At 40.3% G+C, this 12055-nt stretch overlaps 1 protein-coding gene across 3 annotated transcripts in view; it reads right to left on the bottom strand.

Annotated features, from left to right (window-relative positions):
* LOC121671564 (cytochrome c oxidase assembly factor 1 homolog) overlaps nucleotides 1-12055 on the bottom strand; it is a 54844-nt gene that overhangs the window by 19439 nt on the left and 23350 nt on the right. For all 3 annotated transcript variants that reach the window (XM_042043496.1, XM_042043495.1, XM_042043497.1), the window contains one exon: nucleotides 6777-6977. The gene's annotated coding sequence lies outside the window, so the exon portion shown is untranslated. The remainder of the gene's footprint in view (nucleotides 1-6776; nucleotides 6978-12055) is intronic.

Here is a 12055-nt window from a genome sequence, read left to right on the forward strand (position 1 = left end):
AAGAGTGCTTCCAGGTTTCGCAAGCAGCTCAGGGACTGACTCACTGTATCACTGTGGCTAAAACTATAAACTTTGGGTGTCTTAATTCACACATGCAAAAATAAGTGACTTAACACTTCCTGGTTCCTACTTTGCTGGAAGATATCAATATTTAATGGCTGCAAAGTGCTCTTACAGCCCAAGATGTAATTTTACTTAGGCATGCAATCGCCCATGTGCAGTATGCACATGTTAAGAGCACGACAACGTATTCCAGACAAAAAAAATAAAGTATTTTGCAGTCTGGCACAGGGCATGTTGTAGGACCAGCAGAATAATTACAGGAGCTGCAGCTGGCACTTATTAGAAAATTAAAGAAGCTGTTAACAAGTCATTAATAATCTGTGACTTCCTGCCTTAATGGTATTCTTCAGTCAACAGGCATGAAGGTGAGGGGGTGGAGGAAACAGTCACACCTTCTTCTAAGCCACTGTTGAAGACTGATACCCTCATTTTTCATCACTTTGTAATCTGCTTGTTTACTTCCCTCCTGGTGTCTCTTCCCACTGGCTCTTCTCTCGCTGCTGACTCTCACACCAAAGGACTGCAAGGCTCATGGCCAGGGAAGCCACCTGCAACAGCCAGTCCCAGGGGAAAGCCAGTCCTCTCTGCAGTGTCCCAGCCTGGTAGCTGTCTCCCTGCTGTTCAGAGCTGCCTGTAAACACCTCTCCGGAGTGTGCACTCCTACTTTTAAATGCTATTTTGTATGTAAGGTATCCCTGTCCATTTACAGCATACTAGGATTTGTTCTCTTGTGTCTTGGTCTTTGCCTCCCTCGTGTAGGCAGATGGCTGGAGGAGGAGGGAAAAGCAACTTGTTTCCCTGCTTCTTCAGACAAACACATGCTCTCCAGAGCAGACAGATGCCTTAAAGTCACATCCAGGGCATCAATTCATCTTTTGGGTTCAGCTGTAGAGTATAAAGCATTTGCTGGCTCTGGTCTAATGCTTTTTGACATTGTCAGGCTCCCTTCAGTGAACTACTGCCTTGTAACCAACTTGACAGCAAGTATTGTTCCACGTTTATTAATACTGTATGTGTTATCTTCGAACTGACAGGTTCCAAGGCTAGGCATCAGCTGTGCTCAGCTCTGACTTAAAAAAAAAAAAATGCAGACAATAGCACAGACCTCCTGCTGCTAGTAAGTAAATAAATAAATAAAAACATGCCTTCACCATGCTGCTGCCACATGGTTTTATCCTTTCAATCTCAATTATGCAGTAATTTTTTCTTTTACTTGAGGTCTTAAAATCTGAAGCACCAGCTTCCCTGCACCCTCCTCTTTTTGGCTTTTTTTAGGAACGGGCTTTTGTTTTTTTTTTTCCCTGAATCTTCTTTCAATTATTCCTTGCTCTCTCATTTGGATGCAAATCTATATTGTAGAAACTTGAATCTACATAAAAGTTAATTAACTTCAGGAACTGTTTTTCCTCTCCTCTCCTTTCTGTAATTTTTTTTTTACTAAAGCCACTACAATTTTCTATTATTTTTAAAATGTTCAGCTTAACGGGTTATGTTTACTTAGTCAATAAGCTGATGATGCCCATGACAGGACCAGAAGTGTTTGGTTAGCAGCAGGGAGGAAAAAAAATCAATAACTCCAAGCATTTGGCAGCTTTGTGGGCAGGAAATAATTTGTATTCTCTGGTTTAAATCAATGACCTTCTTTTCTTTGCTGTTCCAACAGGAAATTATAAACTCTGTGAACACTAGTTGCATAGTGCCTTCTGCAATACACTTGTATATGCCTGGGAAAAACAGAATGTTAACCCCAGCAGTGCTCCTCTGAGGTCCCCATTAAAGAAACCCAGGCACTTTAGCACAGAGCTTTTCAGCAGGCACTTGTATTTATTAGAAGCAGAAATAGTCTAGAAAAAGATGTGAAAAGAGCTCCTCCTCCACTTTCAACAGTACCACCGCATTTGATAACAGGATTGTCTACTGCAAAGTATGAAAAAATGCCCTCTTTGTAACTTGGCAAGATGTTGTATTTTCAGACAGAAGCTTGCTACTTCTACATTAAAGCTGCATTTGCACTTCTGTATCTTGCTTGTCAGGGTTACCTTAATGTGCCAGGCATGATTTGAAAGTGCTGCATTTTTGCTTGAACTCAGCATTACAAAGTTTATGTTTTTGAAAGTTTCAGCCTCCTCAGCACTGTCCTTTTGCAATATTCACTTAAGGAAGAAAAAGAAATAGCTACCTTGTCCTGCCATGCTCATGGGAAGCTTTACCAGGAAGGATGTGAACCAAGAGAAGGATCCAGTGTTAAACCTGGCACTGAACTTGCCTTTTAACTTCTTCAGCTGCCCTGCACTGCATTAAGTCCAGTTCAGATACTTTTTAAGATGTAGGAGAGCTGGCATTCAAGAAGACAAGCTAGTCACAGGAGATGGAGGAGGTATGTGACCCTTTTTACCATGTTTCTTCCAGTGTGAACACAGTACAGCCTCAAAGTCTGGGATTCTTGTCTAGGGCCAGAGCTAAGTGTTGCAGCACCAGCAACTGGCACTATAAAACTCTGGGACCTAAGCACCCCTTGATGTGCTTAGCTTCATCCTGTGCAGGAGAATGATATGGTAAATCAGTCTGGAAAATATGATTATAGTCCCAGAAAGTACCAAGGTCTCAGTTGTCTGCACTGAAATTAAACATCATAACATTCAGGCATCCAGGTTTTTTGCTTTGCTTTTGTACGTGACAAGTCCTTTCACAGTAGCTCTCAGCATTCCTCCTATGCTCCCAAAGCCACTGGCACAAAGCTGTAGTCATCAGGTGACACTTGATGTATATTTATGAGTTACATCCCAGTTCCCTCTCTGAGACAATAAGGATGGGAATGTTTCTTGGAGTGATTGAAGTGGAAGTAATACGTAATTCTTGCTCTTTTGCTTTGTTTCGATTAATTTTCCAGATGTAAAGTTGCCTATTCTGACTCTACATTCCACTCCTTCCCACTGCAAACTTTATGTGCTTATTGGGGTCTCTTCCAGAACTCCTGGCTGCTGGAGCACCCTTTGCATTTCTCAAATTTGCTGCTCCTGATTGAAGGGAACCAACTAAGAAAATAAGCTGCCTCCCTTTCTCACGGACAAGAGACCAAAGCAGCATCTCAGTATCACAGAAGGGCTGAGGTCAGAAGAGGTGTCTGGAGGTCACTTTCTCCAGTATCCCCACTCAAACATGGTTGCCTACAGGTGGTTGTCTAGGATGATGTCCAGACAACTTTTGAGTATCTCCAAGGATGGAGACTCCACAATCTCTCTGGGCAACCTGTGCTAGCTCTTTGTCAACCTCACAGTGAAAAAAATGTTTCCTGATGTTCAGACTGCATCTCCTGTGTTTCAGCTTGTACCCATCACCTCTGGTCCCATCCCTGGGCACTGCTGGACAGAGCCCGGCTCTGTCTTCTTCACACTCTCCCTTCACATATTTACATACACTGATGAGATCCTGCTTGCACTTCTCTACTCTGAATAGTTCCAGTAAGCAGAGGGATAAAGCAAAGGATGAATTGGGTAGGTATTGCTCAATTCACTTTCTTCTACTGAGATGGTCAAAAGCGAATGTTCCTTTCTTTCCCTGTTGTTTTCCTGCTTTCCCTTCTTCTTCACACATACATCTTCTAAATGTCATGCTGTAACCTTTTTCCATTGAGTACCATGTATTCAGAATCTTTTTACATCACAACAAGAAATGTTTAATCTGGAACGGCATGCAAATAGAATAGCTCATGTGAGAAATATGAACTGGTTTGGTTAGTTTTAGGCTTTGGACTGATTTATGACAGATTTATGCTTCCATGTGAATAAAACATAATCAGAAACTGTGGAGTGATACTGCTGTATACACAAAGAGGAGAGCTGCTCCTGTTACTCATGGGAATGTATAGGCCATAATCTAATTTTTAGAGGTTGTGAAAGGTGTGCTAAGTGACTAATTCATTTCACTAATATCTGACAAGCCACTTTCACAATGAGAAAAATTACCTTCCTAGATAATTCGGTTTTTAACAACTTATAGTTGTTATTCTCCTAAGGGTGCATATTTTCCACTATGCAAAAAACTGGCATGGCATAAAAATGCTGATAGACTAAAAACCTGCATTTAGCTTCAAAACAGAAGTTTGTGGGTTGTTGGCTTTTTAATATGTATAAGCCATGGTCCTTGAGATTTTTGCTCAGAAGATAACCACGTGTTTCATGTGGCCTCTGTTTACAAAAAGGAAAATATATTTTCTGAGGAAAATAAACTAGATTACACTGCAGGAAAAGGAGGTTTGATACTGCAGTGTTCAAGAGTGCTCAGATGGAAATTCAGCTCCAGAACCCTGTACTGAATTTAGGACATGGATTTTCCAATTGTCTCTGTTCTTGCATTGCACTTAAACATACTGCTGTATTCATACTGAATTGAATGTGATTTGCTGTAGAAGTAAAAAGCAAGATTTTCTCTCTTTTTAGTTTAAAACCAGATAATGACTTTGCTGACTTTGGTAGAACAATTCTTGATTTATACCACAATAAGCAGGTGCAAAGTCAGATTAGAGGAATGTATCTCAAAGTGACAGTGTTCAGATGCATATTTAATCTTTGTTAAATGAAGCATTTGCAATAAAATGCACTATTCACTGCTCTTACTGTTCTCTTGGTAAAGGCATTGTGAAACTGTGGTAGTTTATTTTAATCTTTATAAATTTAGTAATGAGGACCCACAGCATCCAAAATGTTACTCTCCTCTTGTGATGCCTCCAGTATAAATCCAGTCCCAGTTCCAAAACGGCAGAATTGGCTGACAGAGCTAAAAGTTACCAGTTTGGTTCCTCTGCTTGAGGCCAGCACAGATGACGAGCAATACTTCTTTGCTGTCCTGGATATTTGGATCCATTAGACACACCCTCAAGTGTCTTATTTGTTCTTTTGCATTTGTATTGGCCATTCCTTTCTAACAGGCCATTCTCCTCCACCCAAGACAAGCAGCTAGGGAAGTAAATGGTTGAAAGGGCTTGGAAGCTCCTATAAGCATGGGATTTTCCCCTGGGCACGTTTTGTCTGGGGTGTTTTATGATGCAGAGTTCTTACTGGAAGAAAGAACTGGCCCTACAATGTCTGGATACTTTGCTGAGAGATGAATACTAGTTAGCATACATAATATCCAGTACTGGTGGGGAACATAAGAAGAAATCAGCCAGTTATTTTGAGCTTATGCAACAAGCTGAACTCCTCTGACTGTGTTTTTTTCCAAAATCTGCTTGTTAACTATGATGCAGTATGTGCCATTTGTGCTTTAGGTGACTAAGAGTCTAAGCCACTTTATTGGTGAAAGCAACAACTTTCTCATTAAACGTTAATGGCAATGTTTTGATTAGTCCCAGGGTTCTGGTAGGGAGTTAAGTCCTTCCTTCAATAACCAGCAGTTACAGATGCAGCAAGTGTTAATAACCTCATAGGAAGCAAACTAAGCAGGCATACATTCCATCACCCAGAAAAGGGATCTCATGTAGCTTTTTGAGGGATCATTCACACTTTAAACTAAAAAAGTGTTTAATTTTTAATACGGAGATTTGGGCTGTTTGCAGCACCCAAAGCTGCAGTCCCATCATGTTGTTTCCCATTTCTCTCAGACCCGATGTTTAATGTGCTCCCCGCTATACCATTTAAAAGCTTAAAATGTCATCTGGTTGAGGAGTGCAGAGGTGAAGAAATTAAAACAGGAGCAGCAACCATTCTCACACTTCTAGCAACTGTGCTCAAATACCAAAAAAAATAAACATAAAAAATCATGAAAGATTTTAATAGCTTCATATCTGACATGAGCTTTTCAAGCCACAAATGAATGTCTATAGGGAAACAAGAGTATGCATGTAGGTTATGTGGGAATAGAAAAGGGCTTCATATGCGAGTGTGACATGAGACTTTTATCAAATGTTGGCCTAAAGGCTAACTGGAGCCTGGATTTCATCTCTATGTCAAATGAGAGCAGCCAGCTGCTCTGCTCCTCCTACCACATCACTGTTGCCATCAAGCCTCAGCTGGGGGAAACGTTCTGTTAAATGGAGCCCAGCAAATGACAAGGAAAACCCAAATTGAGGCTTTTGAATGGTTTATATTAGAGATACAGTAACCTTAAGAGATACTTTGGGGATACTGTATTCCAGAAGAAGGGACTGGTTTGGGGTTGGTTTTTTTTGAAAGTTACTTTTGAAAGGTCTCTTTAAGTATACAGTAACCTTTCTGGAGACTGTGTCTTTAGGAATAGAGAGTTGTTACTTTGATGGGTAAGAAGTGAGATCCTTGGATTTTTTACCCCAGTAAAAAAAAAAGTAGACTGCCACTTATTTTCTTAAGTAAACAGTCAGCTTAGATGTCTGCTGCACTTTGCATTTTAGGAAGCAAATTAAAGCTGCACAAAGAAATCTTGAACATTTGTCATGGCCAAGTAGCATGTCTGTGTTTTGCAGTGAGCAGGGCTTTTTCTACTGCAGTTTTCCAGCCTCAGCACTGCTATAACTTAGGAAGCTCTTGAAATGTAGCCCAGCTTCAGCACAGCACTAGAGTGTACTAACAAGACATAACTTACTGTAGTTTTAGCACAACAGGGAGAGATCTGGCAATATTAGTGTCCTCTACACAGCATTGCACTCTAGTGATTTTTCCCCTGGCTTCATTTCAAACAGTTGTATGATAGCTGATAACTGTATTTTAAACTCAGTCATGCTTGATGCAGCCTTGACTTACCTTATATGGATGGAAGGTCAGTATCTATGGCTTGATTTTCAGGCAGCTGAGGAAGCAGGGAGTGTTACTCGTCCTGTAAAGCACTCAGCATTAACATCAGGCTTTTTGGTGCCACTCCTCTAAAACTGTGGTTCAAGATTGCTATCACTCAGCCTCAAACTGGATAAAAAGCCCTCCTGACAGCTCTTATCCAGACTCCACCTAAAACAAAAGAGAAAATGTATGAGTGGGTATGTATCAGAGACAGGGGAAGAATATTCAAACATTCCTAAGGCTCCAACATGGTCACTCAACCTTCCATTCAAAGACATCTAGCACTGTCAGTCCTACCACCTTAGTTTTCCTTATAACCAATTTATAGTAAAGAGAGAAGTTGGGACATGTTGACATGAAAGCAGTGCCATCAAAAACCTTAACGATCTCCTGCAGCCTTCTCCAGCCTTATTCATAGAAACCTTATGAAAATAACCACACACTCTTTTGCATTAAACTATGCCTGCTGGCTGCCTGAACAGTGCTAACAGTATTTGTAAAACGGAGGTAACAGATAATGTATGTCAGCCCCATAACTAAATAGAATTTTTGTAACAGACATTCCACCTATACAGTTCTTCCTCTGTAATGATGAAAAAATCCACAATAGTCCATGAGCTGGGACTTCTTGTTTGGCAGTTTATCCAACTTTTATGAACTAACCTACCTGAAAATGGCACTTCTAATGGCACATTGAGTGTATCAGTCTCTGCACATGCATTATTTTGCTCTATAATTACCAGGAAGAACAAAGTAGAGGAACCAGTGATTTTTAAGATGAAACATTCCAGTCTGCAACCAAGACCTTTAAATTTGTAAGCTGTGTGAGAAATGGAATAAGATCACCTGACATACTCCAGGTCTGGCCCCTTTGGAGTCTCCAAGGCTGTCAGAGAGCATAGTTCCCTGCAGCCTTTCCCCTGAAGAGAAGATCCAGATGTTCTCCAGTATTCAGCCATGTGCTGCCACAAAATTCTAATATTTTCATTATCTCAAAGACCCTGTGTGTCTTTGTCAAGTCAGTTAAAACAGAGAGGGAGATTCCCAAATTTTATATATACAGACGTAGACACGTGCAGAACACACGGGTTGAGAACAGTCATTTATGTAGGAAACCAGGCTGAAATATGAACAAGTCAATCAATAAAAAGTTGGGCAATTCTCAAGACAGCTGTTAAAAAGCTTGATAAACATCGGCAGAAGTCCATGAATGGGACTGAGCACTTGCTACAGAACTGTGTACCATGGCATCCCAACAGCAGCCTCTTGAGTACTGCCAGCCTGCAGGAGTTAATCTTACAGTATCACCAAGAACAGCCTCAACAGAAAGGAGTTTCATTCAGTGGTCACTCAGCCTTAATTAAAAGGACACTTTTCAATTAAACTTCAATGACATCTTCTGAAAAGAAGTTTTACACCTGCTATATTTCTTTTGGACAAAACAGTCTGCTCAGCTGTATTCCCAGCTGTACACTTCGCTTCTCCCAGCTTGCTGGCATCCACAGCTATTTAGAAAGAAACTTAGTTATGTCAACTGCTAGGATTTTCTACAGTACATATTACATCACCTTTCCTGAGAAACTTGTCTGAGCAAGTTTTCTTACTTTCTTGTTTCATAATGTCCTTCACATTCCTCTTTCAATATTTGTTGTTCTCTCTGTGGAAGCTCAGTTGCTGGCATTTTAAGGAAAGGTTACATAGCAAAAGGCTCACTAATAGAGTTTTTTTCTCCCTACCCCATACTCCTGGAGAGAAACTCTCTGTATGTGGCACCTTAAGAGAAAGATTTAGAGAAATGTTTTCCTTGAGAAAAACCTACAGTATTCACTGCAAGTTTCAGAACAAGAAAATAAATTTGGAGCATAAATTACCTTGGCCATTTTAATTCTAAAGGTGAAGAAATATGGAGGAGAAAGAACAAGAAACAAAACAAAATAAGGACACCAAATTATGCTGTGGTGCCAAGTAAAAAGCCAGATCCCTAAATTTTATCCTAATCCCTGATAAAATATCACCCAAATATCACCCAAAGGGTGACTGTGCCTCTAACCAATTTGCTCTTGTGCCTCTGCTTACTTCTTGTTGAGTCTTGGTCCTTATGAAACAGCCTTGGAAATCAACAGTCATAGATCTTTCAAAATGCCTTCTACATACATATGTACCAATCGAAGTGTGGTCCGGAGACAGCTGAAGATGTTAGGAACCTGCTCAATTCAGGTCCAAAGCCTTCAAAGTAGGCAAGGTAAGAACAAAGAAGGTCAAGTCTGGGGACAAGATTTGGAATAAGCTGGGAATGAAGCATAGGAAAAAAGAAAAGATAGACATTTCCAGCCTGAGGTGTATAAACGTGGGTGGCTTAATGCACATGCTCACTAGTGGGAATACATGCACACACACGTGTGAGCTGGCTGCTTGCTGTTTATCGGTGCAGGCTCTTGCACAGTCCTTCCTTGCAGCACGGGGTGTGTGCAGCAGACACATACAGCCTGTTGTAGTGCTTCAGCTCAAAAACATGGCAAGGATGCTTATTTTGGCTACTGCTAAGTGGCTGAACATGAAGTTGAGTGGTATCTTTTATTCAAATGCAGCTCTTTCTTCTAAAAACAGTGGCTCCCACATGATCTTCTTGAATAATTTGAGTTTTTCTATATAAACAATGGAGAAGGAAATCTAATTTCCAGTCTAGGAAAGGAAACACAGCTAAGTGAACACTGTTAGCAAGGGCACGCATATTATCTCTGCCTGTTTGATAACCCACTGAGTTGAACAAAATCTTTTCATTAGCTGCAGCAGTCTTTATTACACTCCATTTGAATGATCTGTTTAGGATTAAACATTTCTTGAAAGACATACTGCTTTTAATACCAAAGTATTTTCCATTCCATTTGCTTCATTTTAGCAAAATGCTGAATGATCTGAATGATCTGTATCATGTTTAACATGAAGTGTAACTGAAGCACCCTGTATCCTGCAGAAGTGCTTTCTGGACTTGCGTTTTTTAAGAGATCTCTGAAAAATCAACATTAAAAAAAAAGCAAGCTATTTTGAGCAAGCAGGCATAAATTTAGTACAAATAGGCCCTCATCTTTACTGGAAAACCTTTAAAGAGGTCATAAAAACAAACAAACAAAACAATTCAAAACCACTGTGCTTCAACAGCAAAATCATCTAAAAATTAGCTTAATCCTTTTAGGATCAGGAGTCTGGACAGATCACTAAAGCAATGGATAATAAAATAGCCAAGCACTGGTAGCCACTTAATGTATCAGCATGCTGATGGTACATAAACCATGCTAAAAGAACAGGAAAATTATTAAAGCAGAAGACAATACTTCATTTACTGTTCTGGAATTACTGCTTAGGAAGTCACTGATACACATTTATAATGAATACTAGAAGTGAGCACAGGCAGAAACTTGCCTGTTACCCAAATGAGTATGACTAGTGCTGAATGAGTCTCTTACTAATCTTTCTTAGAGCCTGAACTTCACTTCCAGAAAGGCAAGATTATTTGGGAGGTTCCATTTTTCCACTTAAATGCAGAATCAGACACAGTGAGTTCTTCCAAGAGCTCTTTGGGTTTTGGTTTCTTCTAAGCAAAAACAGTATCAAAGAGTAACAAAGCCCAAAGCACCTGCTTCAAACTTGATTAGCCAACCTCACAGTTGAATGTTGGATTGGGAATTTTATTCTCTTTTCTGGAAGAAAGAAAAGAAGATGGCAAAAAAAAAAAAGGAAAACTAGTCCAAAGCAGTATTCTGTTCTTGTTCCAGCTGATCTGTTTAGGATTTTGTCATTGCCTTTGCTAGACCAGGAAAGATTTTTGTGTGCAAAAAACAGCACCCCTCTCATCATACGGTGGGACCCTCTGCCCCTTTTTACAGAAATCACTCATGAGACTGCAAGTGCTTTCCCACTTTTCCTGTCTCAGGAGTCTCAGGTGAAGAGGCAGCTGCATCATGCCAACCTATTGGGAAACATTAGACATGAGGTGTGTCTTCCAAAAGGTCTGAATCAGGATTGCAATGCCCAAGTCAGATGCCTAAAGTAGGGAGGCAATCTCAATCAAGACTACCCTTTCCCCTTCCTGAAATGCTGAAGTTGCTGATTTTCCCAACTGCCTTTTCAGTTGCTAAGGATTTCTGTTAGAAAGGGGCGATACAGCAACTTAACTTTTAAAGCACTGAAAAATGCTTCAATGAGAGATTCAGCTAATGCTACTGAGGAGCACTTCTGTCACATACAGAAGCCCTGTGTAGGATGGGCTGCTGTCACAGGTAAATCCAGCTGGGTTAGTAACAGACTGGAAGCTGTGGCTTCCACAGAAAAAAGGCAGACTCATGACAAATGAAGGGACGTGACATAGGAAGGGAACTTATTACTACAATTTGCCCTCTCCCATTCCATTTTTACCCCTTCCTCCCTTCATGTTTTATTTCTTGTCCTCCCACTCTTTTGCAAAAATCCAAAATGGTCATGTTATAGCTACAGACCATGTCAAAGATTTGTCTCCTCTCTCTGAGTTAACCATTCCCAGCAAGCTTTCTGTGGTGATGAGTCAGTAGCACAAAAAAATGACAGATTAGAGGCGATACTTATTTTCCTCTGCTTTTTTTTTAAGCATGGCTGTCTCCTCCATCTGAAAGAATGGAGAAAGGGGTAATCAAATGCACTGTAGCTGGGAGCTCTAAGAATAATGCCTCCAAACTCTGCAGCTTCCAGTAAAAAGCCTTGTAGTTTTTGTATCCTTTTTGCCGTATGTTTACTCAGCAACACTGTTTTAGAAGTTGCAACATTCATCTTTAAACATTAATTACCAAGGCATGATTGCTCCAAAAACCCACTGCCTGAGGCCAGGGCCTAGGAAGTGGAAAATGTAATTTTAGAAAGCGATGAGAACAAATGCTGAGCCTTTTAATTGCAGGTTGGTACAAATGACTAACAGTAAAGCAAAGCTCATTTTGAATGAATTTGTTGTTCTGCATGTCAAATTCAAAACTTAGCAATGAGTTGCCTGGGGTTTGTTCTTTCCCCCTACTCTCTTTGCAAAAATCAGAGAAATTGATGAATTTTGAAGTACTTCTCTAAAAATTCAGTTAAAATTATTTACAAGAGAGAAAGGAAGGAAGGAATTCGGAAGGAATTCGGAGGGAAGGGAAGGGGAAGGGGAAGGGGAAGGGGAAGTTTTTGGAGAAGTGGTTCAAAATTCATCAATTTCTCTGATTTTTGCAAAGAGAGTAGGGGGA

Source organism: Corvus kubaryi, unplaced genomic scaffold (genome assembly GCF_017639235.1).
Source record: "Corvus kubaryi isolate FWS band 111438036 unplaced genomic scaffold, C.kubaryi_AGA036_p1.0 37398, whole genome shotgun sequence".
Taxonomy (NCBI): domain Eukaryota; kingdom Metazoa; phylum Chordata; class Aves; order Passeriformes; family Corvidae; genus Corvus; species Corvus kubaryi.